The sequence below is a fragment of the Bubalus kerabau genome, chromosome 15, assembly GCF_029407905.1.
Source record: "Bubalus kerabau isolate K-KA32 ecotype Philippines breed swamp buffalo chromosome 15, PCC_UOA_SB_1v2, whole genome shotgun sequence".
NCBI classification, from domain to species: domain Eukaryota; kingdom Metazoa; phylum Chordata; class Mammalia; order Artiodactyla; family Bovidae; genus Bubalus; species Bubalus kerabau.
In genome coordinates this window covers 79,444,824-79,456,095 of record NC_073638.1, presented here as the reverse complement: position 1 = coordinate 79,456,095, position 11,272 = coordinate 79,444,824, and positions in this window count along the sequence as shown.

Here is an 11,272-nt window from a genome sequence, read left to right as displayed (position 1 = left end):
TCTGAGAAATCCTTTTCAGTGAGGGAACAGTCCAGTGATTAAAAGTTGAGTCCAAGTGGATACATTACTCTGTAAAAATAAATTAACTGCTGTTGATTAAATTTTCATGTTAAAAATAGTGCCGGTTTACATGTTTTAACTTCTAATTTATTTTCTGTTAAATTCATGACTGCTCACTTTCATATTATATCATCTTAAAATCCACAAAAACAAATGAATATAGGAGTTTTTAATTCCAAAATTATTATAGTAGAAAATACACATCTGAGTGCTAATCCCAGATTTTCTACAGTATGCATGAAGTTTACAATTTGTAAAATGTGAGCAAATACATTTACATCAGAAGTGAAGTGAAGTGAAGTAGTCGCTCAGTCGTGCGCGACTCTTTGCGACCCCATGGATGGTAGCCTGCACCAAGCTCCTCCATCCATGGGATTTTCTAAGCAAGAATACTGGAGTGGGTTGCCATTTCCTTCTCCAGGGAATCTTCCCCACCCAGGGATTGAACCCAGGTCTCCTGCTTTGTAGACAGATGCTTTATGCTTTACATCAAAAGATAGTGTTAAATTCAAATGTTAAAAACCAACCAAGGAGCCGATTATACAGAGTGAAGTAAGCCAGAAAGAAAAACACCAATACAGTATACTAACACATATATATGGAATTTAGAAAGATGATAATGATAACCCTGTATGCGAGACAGCAAAAGAGACACAGATGTATAGAACAGTCTTTTGAACTCTGTGGGAGAGGGATTGGGGGGATGATTTGGGAGAATGGCATTGAAACATGTATAATATCATATAAGAAATGAATCGCCGGTCCAGGTTTGATGCAGGATACAGGATGCTTGGGGCTGGTACACTGGGATGACCCATAGGGATGATATGGGGAGGGAGGTGGAAGGGGCATTCAGGATTGGGAACACGTGTACACCCATGGCGGATTCATGTTGATGTATGGCAAAATCAATACAATATTGTAAAGTAATTAACCTCCAATTAAAATAAATTAAAAAAATTAAAAACCAACGTGAAAATTATTTAACTTTATCACGTCCCCAGATTACTAGGAAATAGGATTATTATTATTATCATTGTAATATCACTTAGTCATGTCCAACTCTTTGCAACCCCATGGACTGCAGCCCACCAGGCTCCTCTGTTTAGGCAAGAAAACTGGAGTGTGTAGTAGCCATTCCCTTCTGGGAATCTTCCTGACCCAGTGGTCGAACCTGGATTTCCTGCATTGCAGGCAGGTTCTTTATAGTCTGAATCACCAGGGAAGCCCAAGCAGATCCACTTGTACCAGAAATGAGGTTCGAACCCACAAGGATATAAATCCATTGGATCTTAAGTCCAATGCCTTATCCACTTAGGCATTCTGGTACCTGAATTTTCTATAATTACTATAAGATACAGTCATCCCTAGGTGTGGAGCACATAGTTCCAGAATTCCCCTCCCCCATACCAAAATGAAAGATGCACAAGTTCTTTATATAAAATGAGAAAATATTTACTGCCGGGAGCCAGCGTGAGGAACTCTGCCATGGCAAAGGTCATGAGGAAGGAGGCTCGGCATATGCAAAGGCGGGATCGAGCTTCAGGAGTCCCCCTGGAAATTCTCAAGCATCTACCCCCAAAACCAGAGTCTGCCTACTTTACTGCTTTGTGCTCTCACCTACACCTCTGACTTTACAGGGGGGCTGTCCCCCACCACCTCTCTCTGAAAAAGAGTTAACTTACAGCTCCAGTTAATAAAGTTCCTGGGCGTGACAAGAGTGTTTTAGTTCACAACCGTGAGAGGTATGAGATGTTCTAAACTGTCTGAATACAGATTCCTTTGAGCAGTTAAAAGATTGATTAGAAATTGTATTGGTGAAGGGTTTTTCACTTGTTGGGCCGATGTTTGCTGATACGTTTCCATATCCCTTAGCTGCTGTGTCCCTGGCAGTGTATTGATTAATATAATTGGTGCATAGGAATGTAAGTAGTAGCTTTAATGTTTGTAACCTTGTACCCTTGAGTTAATTCTTTTTCTTGTTATAGCCCACCACACCTTTGCCCTATAGGAATGCAACTTTATCTAATGCTTTTGGAGGGTGGCGCCTGACTAATCACCTTTAGACAAAAGTAAGTTTTCTGAAGAAAGGATCTTAAAATGTTAACAGGCCTCAGGGCCAGAAGATGATGCAAATCACCTAAACTTTTGCATATGATTAAGTTTGCAGGAAGAAAGCCTGGCTTACTGCATGACTCTATCCCTTCCTCCATTATCCTCTATGCATAACCTAAGGTATAAAAACTATTTTGGAAAATAAAGTGCAGGCCTTGTTCACCGAAACTTGGTCTCCCCATGTCGTTCTTTCTCTCACCTTCTGGCTGAATTATTCAGCCTCTTTTCTCCACTGAATTTCCTCACTGAGCTATCCTTATTTAACCACTCTTTATATCTTTAATTAACATTTAATTAAGCAATTGTTTCCTGATCCTCACCAACGCTGTCCCCGCTTCGAATTCCCTGGATCCACCGAGGCTGGACCCCGGCAATTTACAATATAAGCAACACACCTCTTCTCACGTACTTGAACCCATCTATAGATTACTTATAAAACCTAATATAATGTGCATGTTGTCTAAAAGGTTGTAAATACAATTTAAATGCTTTTAAAATAGTTGTTGATGTGCTGCAAATTTGTTTTACTTTTTGAACTCTGCAAATCATTATTTTCACGATACTTTGGATCTACAGTTGATTGAATCCAGGGAAGTAGAACCCTTGGATATAAATAGCACTAATTGTAAATATCTCCTGATGACAGATAATAACTCATTGCTAAAAGAAGCACATGACTATATAAACCACAATGTAGTGTTTTATTATGGCTCATATTTCCCTATGATGTCAGACTGTTGCTTATTCAGTGGAGTAAGAAGAAAGCAAAGTCCATAACAAACAAGCAAAATGTTAAAAGGTCATCAGTATCTGTTCCTAAAGTCTCCAGTATTGAAGCCATTCGATATTTCATTTACTGTATTTAGGACCAAGATTTCAGCATCATGACTCTTGTTTTTCTTCAGTGTGCTATACAGATGAATGAAAAATCTGCTGTGGGTGGGAATGAGCTGAATTCAGTGACCTACCAATAGCTCATATTACTAACATGAAATGCACTATGTCTTTGTTATAACGAGACATGCATACATCAAATAGAGAATGAGCAAATTAGCTTAAAATCACTTTTAGAAGGAAAACAAAGTTCCATGTCTTCATTTTCCCAGATAGTTCCACCATTCACGTGAAAATTTTTCTTAATTCATATAATAAATAATTTTTCAACTATGGAGTTGTCAAATGAAAAAGGAAAATCTTACCTTAATCCTTAGAGAAATATATATGGTACAAATATAATATATAACTAAATCAACTGTTTATCTCTTTGTTAATTCAAAGAATTCACATATTACTCTTGAAAGCACATATATACACACAAATGTATTATAAAAATTCCAGTTTAGTTTAAATGGTTATATTAATAAAATATCTTATAAAACCATCAAGTTTATTAACATTAAAGGTATTAAGTGTACTAAATGTATTATTTAAGGATCGACAATATAGTCGTTTTTAAAATTCTTTATTATCAATCTTTCTCTTTCCAGAATCCATATATTACACACAAAAATATTGATTGACAAGAATCAGTTTCAAAATAGGAATTAGACAGATAAGAAATACAGTAAAGATAATTAAAATATGCAGGCAAATTTTGAAAAATACATCAAGATTGTCTAATAAAGAAATTCTTAATAATACATGTTCACTAACCTTCACAAGGGAAACTTTAGCTTTATTTTGATTCTAATTTTTATTTAACTGATGTGTTTGAGGCAGCACAGTTGTGGAAGATAAAAAAAATATTGTATTTAACTCTAGAACCTTAATATTAATCTCAGATTTAGCCCCTAATGTGATTTAGCTAAAGTAACTTGAGCCTTCAAATAAAAGAATAAAATTGATCAAAATTTTGGTGCATATTTTGTTTAACTATATGAACATGGTATGACAACAAATTTCTTATTTATGAGATGCATTAAAATGTTTTATTAAAGTATCAATGATATGTGAAGGATGCATACATATTAAATATGACTATAATTTGTTTCAAATTTTCTTAACTTGATGGGGAAGTTATAAATAAATAGGGAACTAGGAAATCAAATTTTTGTCAAAGCATTGGATAATAAATGGACTCCAAACCAAAATCTTAAGTAGCTCTTCTTTTAGTTAAGCTTATGTGTTACATGACACTTAATATAAATTAAAAATATCATTCTCATGAAATTAAACTAACTGAGTCCAGTATTTAATCCTATCAGTCATCTTAAAAATTCTCTTTCATTGCATTCTGATGTGGGGCATATCAATAAAATAATAGTATGTTTACTTAAATATCCCGATAATTTTGTCCTTTACAACTTTCTCATAAACCTTTATATCTCTGATCTATTTTTTTTCCTATTCTCCATTTCTTTCTTTTCCTTTTTGAATTTATTTATTCTTTAATTGAAGGATAATTGCTTTGCAAATTTTGTTTTTTTCTATCAAACTTCAACATGAATCAGCCATAGGTACAAAAGGTGGATTATGAATGAAGGCATATGTTATACTTAATCATGCTGCATTAGAGCAATTACCTATTTCATTGTAGAGAAATTAGGAATGATAGACAAAATGTGTTTCCAAGGTGGTGCCAGTGGTAAAGAATCCATCTGCCAATGCAGGAGATGTGGGTTTGACCCTGGGTCACGAAAATACCCTGGAGAGGGAAATGGCAATCTAATACAGTACTCTTGCCTGGAAAATTCCATGGACAGAGGAGCCTAGTGGGCCAGTCCATGGGGTGGCAAAGAGTCAGACATGACTTAGCACACACAGACAAAAAAAATGGGGTCATTTACTTCATCCAGGATGCTCTTCAAACAGGCGATTCTGTCCACTAATTAAGGAAATTAGAACTAAATGTTTTTGCATCTAGCTGATTTCACTTTGAGAGAAAGAGTCTAGGAAGATGGGTCCCAGATTTTTGACAAAGCATCATCATTCTGAAAAACTAAATCAAATGAGCTCCTCAATTCTCAAACAGGTGGGAAACACACACAATAATAGACACTCATGCAATGAATAATATTATAAACACTGAGTTTGAGAAAAACAAAGCTGTGTTAACAGCTACCACAAACCATAAAGTGGCTGCAAGAGGTTGGAGATGGTATATATGCAATCTACATAGCAACCTACAACCAAATAAATGAGAATTTTTTTATCCAATAGACAATTGAATGACCAGCTAGGCCTATGAACTGAGTGAGCTCACACAGTGAATTACTAGAGGCACCAAGGCTGAAGTACAAATTTCTCTGTTGCCAGACCCCATGCTATTACCATCAACATATCACAAGCTAATTGTAACGTGCCACAATTCTGGAATTGCTATGCCCCTAGAAATACAAATTAACATTCTTATGTGCCTGAATCTTTTTTAAAATCAAGCTTAAGTAGACTATGAAAACAAAATGAAGGAAAAATCTTGCTATAGCTTCTAGATCAATCAGCTAACTGAAATAAATTTAAAATTAATTTATATCCCTCCATGAGAAAAAATAATGATCTTCAAAAGACATATACCCAATGGCTGGTTAATAAATAATTTTCTTTCCATTTAATAATTTTCCTAAAGTTTAAATATAGCCATTTATTTATACCCTTACTCTGACTGCTGTCTTCCATCTAGGAAATTAAAACAATTTTCTAATTTATAGCTACATTGGGCTAAAAATTCAGGGAGTCTTTCTTATTTCCCCTACTATGTTCTCATAAATTTCCTCACTCAATCCTTAATTCAGTTCTGAATTAACTATAAAAATTTATCTAAGAGTTAAATATTAAGGCATAGAATCTAGTGTGAGATTTAAGGTTATCGCTTCTCAAATATTTTGTCGTCAATGAAAATCCTTTCATATTACCTGTGAAAATGAACTGCGTGCTCAGTTAAAAGATGCTATGAGTATTGAGCATTTGAACTCTTATACCAGATTCTCTGGCTCTTGAAATCTTTAGGGATATCTCAGGGACAAAAAACACTAATTCTCTTCTGGGATAGAAAAGTAACAAGATTTTTTTTTCCCTCTTCTTAGTGATGAAAATAAAAGAAAAAAGTTTGATTCTGGAGCAATGAAAAACAAAGTTAAATGATTATGTGAATGCACTATGGCCTTGGGTGTAAAATGATCTCTCAGTGGAAGAAAAATATGCACAGAATTGGAATGACATCTAATGATATAGGACATGGAACAAGCTCTGATGTTTAATAGCTATGCCATTGGGTTGATGATTTAATTACTCTGAAATCCAATTTCCTCTACTTGAGAATATAACTTGCTACTACTCTCAAAATTTTGTAAATGTTTACATAATAAAATAATATGAAAGTACCTACAATAGACTTCATTATCATTAAATAAAGATTACTGTAGATATTTAAATTTTAAACTGCTAACTATGAAGGGGTAAAGGGGTAAAGAGATAAAGTTCACTGGCAGTTTATAGAGGAGATATATTAATAAATGAATAAGATTATTGAAGGAGGGATTATAAAGTACACAAAAACAATATTTTATGTAGTAAAATCAAGTTGAATATAATTAGGAACATTTAAACGATGAAGAAGTAACTTTCATTTCTGGTTGTGACATATAGGGTCACAGCAAGACATTCTTCCTGCTGAAAACACTAGACAAATTTGGATAAAAAAATTACAAAACTCCTATTTTGAAGGAAACAGATAGCTATGGAAAAAGTAAAAAGTCAATAACAACATCAAAATGAAGGCTCATTAAGTCAAAGAGAGACAGTCCACTTGATCATTCACAATTGGGTGAATGATCATCTTTTACAAACAATGCTGAAAAATGCAGAAGGACATAAAATCATACTTACTCATGTTTATTGATTCAAAGAGTAATTGAAGGTGCCCAGTTCTTCTCCACAGGTTTGGGCATTGGCATTCCCAGGAGTGCAAAACGTATATTTTCCCAAGACATTTATTGGGGAAATGTCTTAGACTGTTTTATGTACTAAACCTACACAATATACATTTTTCATTCCCTTATCTTGAATGCAATTGAGATTTCATCCCTATTTCTAAATGATGATTTTCCTCCCTTTTCTGTGAACTGCTACTTAACTATTTGGTTCATTTTCCTACTTTTGTTTTATTTTGACTTCCTGATATTTAAGTGGAGGTTATTAATAAAAGCAAATAGCACTTTAGGTGAGATATTATGTTTTGTCATCTTTATCAAAACATTTTAATTTTACTTTTAGTGTAAGGTTGTACAAAGTAGAATTATTTATTTTTGTGTAGATTTTTCGGCTTTGGGGTTCTGCATTCTAATTCTGAGTCAATTGAGAAAAAACTTTTTTTGCTTTAACAATATAGAAACATGTACTATAACTCTTTTGTTATTTCACTTTCGAAATATGTAAATGTGTAAACCCTTAGAAGATTTTCCCATTCTATTATAATGTATTAATAAAAATCCATATTTCTTTCTCAAAATTCTCTCAGTAGTAGTCCAATAGCAGATTTTTTTTTAATGCTCTTATTTTGCCAATTTGGTATGCTATTTTTATTATAAGATAAATTTTAATTTCTATCAGTTTTTCTCAGTATAATTAGTCTATTAATGTGTTTTCCCAGAAAACTACATAGAAACATATCAGATTATTTTTAACAACTAAATCTCTGTACAGTTACATTTTATTCCTTGTTCATTAACAAGTTGAGTATCTTCCCATTTTTAAACAATCGTTTCCCTCTGTTTTCTGTGAAGTGTTCCTTAAACTATTTGTATCATTTTCTAATTTCACTTTAGACGTGTCCTTGATAACTAAAAAATATCTTTTTGTAATGGAAAATAAAAATCTATCTGAGATATGACATATTTTTTCCAAAACTTTACCCATACTAGTTTAACTTTATTTTTGGTGCATGCTCATTTCCATCAAGTAGAATTACCTACTTTTATGTAGTTTTTTTTTTTTTTCATGTTTTGTGTCCTGAATTTTAATTTTGAGCCAAAGTCAAAGTTTTCTTGCTTCAAGATTATAACAAATTTTAATTTAGAATGCTTTCATTATTTCACTCATTTTCTACACTATTTAAACCTATGCATTATGTAAAGCTTTCCTATTTTAAAGCTACCATGCTGTTCCAATAAAATTAATTTAAAAGTCTATATTTTGCAAATATGTTATGGTATTTTGGTATTGGATGATAAATTTGTGTCTTTTTTCTGAATTTTATTTTCTATGGCATCAGAAATTTCCTCTATCCATGCATAATCCTATACTCTGCTAATTATGAGACTTTAGAACTCCTTCCAGCACAGTTGCTTTTTGGTTATGCACCTGCAGTAGCTCAGACCTGGCTGGTTTCTCACATCACGCACTCCTCAGGCACCTTCCGTGATGTCTTCCACACGATCCCTGATACTCTGTTATTACCTTCATAGTCACTCTGTTATAACAGTACTATCAGAGCTCCGTCTCAGGGAAATTTTATGTTTGTAGTTATAAACCCTTAGAAGCCACTGTTTACTAATAAGTAACATGACTGGGTACAAATCAACATTTTTGAAACAATCTAGGTGTTGGGAATAATTTTTTTTTTCCCAGAACTGAAGCCCAGAAGACACAGGTCGTATCTTTTCTATACTATCTCAGTTGGAGAATTCAAGTTATTTTATCCTCTACAAAGTTTTGGTATTATTTTCCCTTACAACTTCATTCACACTAGAAATGTGAAATTGAGAAAATAAAACCTCTGTTATCCGTGATTCTAATTTTTTTTTTTTATTCTAGGAATAATAATACAGCATCTATCTATCTCTTAGTTCTCCCTGGTGCCTAGGGAAGAATCAATAACATATAAGGGCATTGAGATGACCCAGAAGGATGGTACCGGGATGGAGGAGGGAGAGGGGTTCAGGATGGGAAACACATGTATACCCGTGGCGGATTCCTGTCGATGTATGGCAAAACCAATACAATATTGTAGAGTAATTAACCTCCAATTAAAATAATAAATTTATATTTAAAAAAAAAGATTAAAATAGTATTTATCATCTGGGCAATTACATGTGCAGGACCCTAAATAGCAATTAAGAATATAATATAGGAGGGTATAAGAAAAACATGTTCAGGAAACTGTGCTGCAAGCTCAGTGTTAACAGAAAGAGGCTCACAGTAGAGTGTTCATGACAGCATTTGAATTCGGTGTGTGTCAGTTTTAGATGGTCTCCAGTTATACTGCTCAGCACCTTATTCATTTTTTTTTTCTACACAAATTATTTAATAGAAAGAAAATAACCTTTGAACCAAATGGTGCTGAAACCTTGGATATTCATAAGCATTTTATAAACAGAAATGAAATTAATTAATTAATTAACTTTTATCAAGTATGCTGTGCACTCTAGTCCATGGAGAGGCTGAAGAGAAAGTACTCTGGGTGGAGTGAGAACTACCTGGGAAAAATAAAAGAAATCATAGTGTGCCAAATGATGCTTTTAATTGGAAATGTAACATGACTGGTCAAAGAGATCTCATGGGGTAGAGAAACCTTATTAAAGAGCCCTTTATTTTGGAAAGAATGGAATATTTTAAAGGTAAGTTGAATGTCTGATTAAATTGTGATTTCTCATAAACTAATATAATTATTTATATCCTCTACGGTGAGATAAAATCAGCATCATATTATATAAGAATGGTAAATATGAACTATTTTATATTCTTGTAAGCTTTAGTTTATAACTTTTATTTTAAAATGTAATACTTAATATATAATAGCAAGAGTGATATGTTAAAGGAACTTCCATGTATTTCTGACTAGATCAAATATAGTTTATAGTTAAAAATATTTAATAATAATATTAAAGTATTTGAAATGCTAAAGACTTGAATAACTGATATATTTTATATAACGTGGGGAGATAACTTCTTTTTGAACCAATATATTTTAATGGGCATTTTTAAATTAATTAGAATCCTGATGATTTTTTTTAATTTAATTTTATTTTTTGACTTTACAATATTGTATTGGTTTTGCCATATATCAACATCCATCTGCCAATGATGATACTTTAAGAAGAGATTTAATATAAAACAAAGACTGATGCTGAAGCTGAAGCTCCTATACTTGGGCCACCAGATGTGAAGAACTGACTTATTAGAAAATACCCTGATGCTGGGAAAGACTGAAGGCAGGAGGAGAAGGGGAACACGGAGGATGAGGTGGTTGGATGGCATCACTGACTAAATGGACATGAATTTTAGCAAGCTCCAGAAATTGATGATGAACAGGGAAGCCTGGTGTGCTGCAGTTCACTGAATTGCAAAGAGTCAGACACGACTGAGCGACTGAACTGAAAGGAATATAAAACAATCTAGTTCATAAAATTGCAAGTTCTGGGGAATTCAAGGAACATCTATTTTAAGAAAAAATAAATGCTCTTAAATTAATATAATGAAATAATTTTGAGTTCAATACTGATTTTATATTACTTACATGATTTAACCTGCTAATTAATATTAAATATACAGACCTAACTGAAGTAGATAGGGTAGAGATGGTAATATGACCAATAACAAACTGATTGGAATATCATCATACATCTTCTTAATAATTTGAATTTTTCCAAGTAATGGAGACTTGAGTTCAAAAATAGCAGTATTTGAGCATTAATATCTATTTCCCTTAATAAACACTTAAACATTTACAAGAAAGATGTATAGTATAGATGATTTAGAGACAGTACACAGAGTCGTTGTTTTTTTCTAAATGGCTCACTGTTGAGAATAACATGCAAAAAATTTCATCTTACCATGAATCTTGTTCATGGTATATGTTGAAAATTTAACTATCAAAATGCTGGACTTGTACAATTAGAAATTATAATTTATTTAACACTGAAGAACAAGAAATGTTGGGGATGAAGTAGTGAAAGCAAATGCTAAGCCTTTCTCTACAGAGGAAACACAAAAAAGAGAAGACAACAAAAAAAGAAGAGCAATGGAAAACAAAAAAGCCAAAATAAATATACCAGGATAAAATCTAACTAAATTGAAGGAATTTCTTCTCTGGGTCTTTGCTGATGTTCACCATCTCCAGTGACTTCTATTTGGGTTGTTTTTAGCTAGGTATATCATTGTT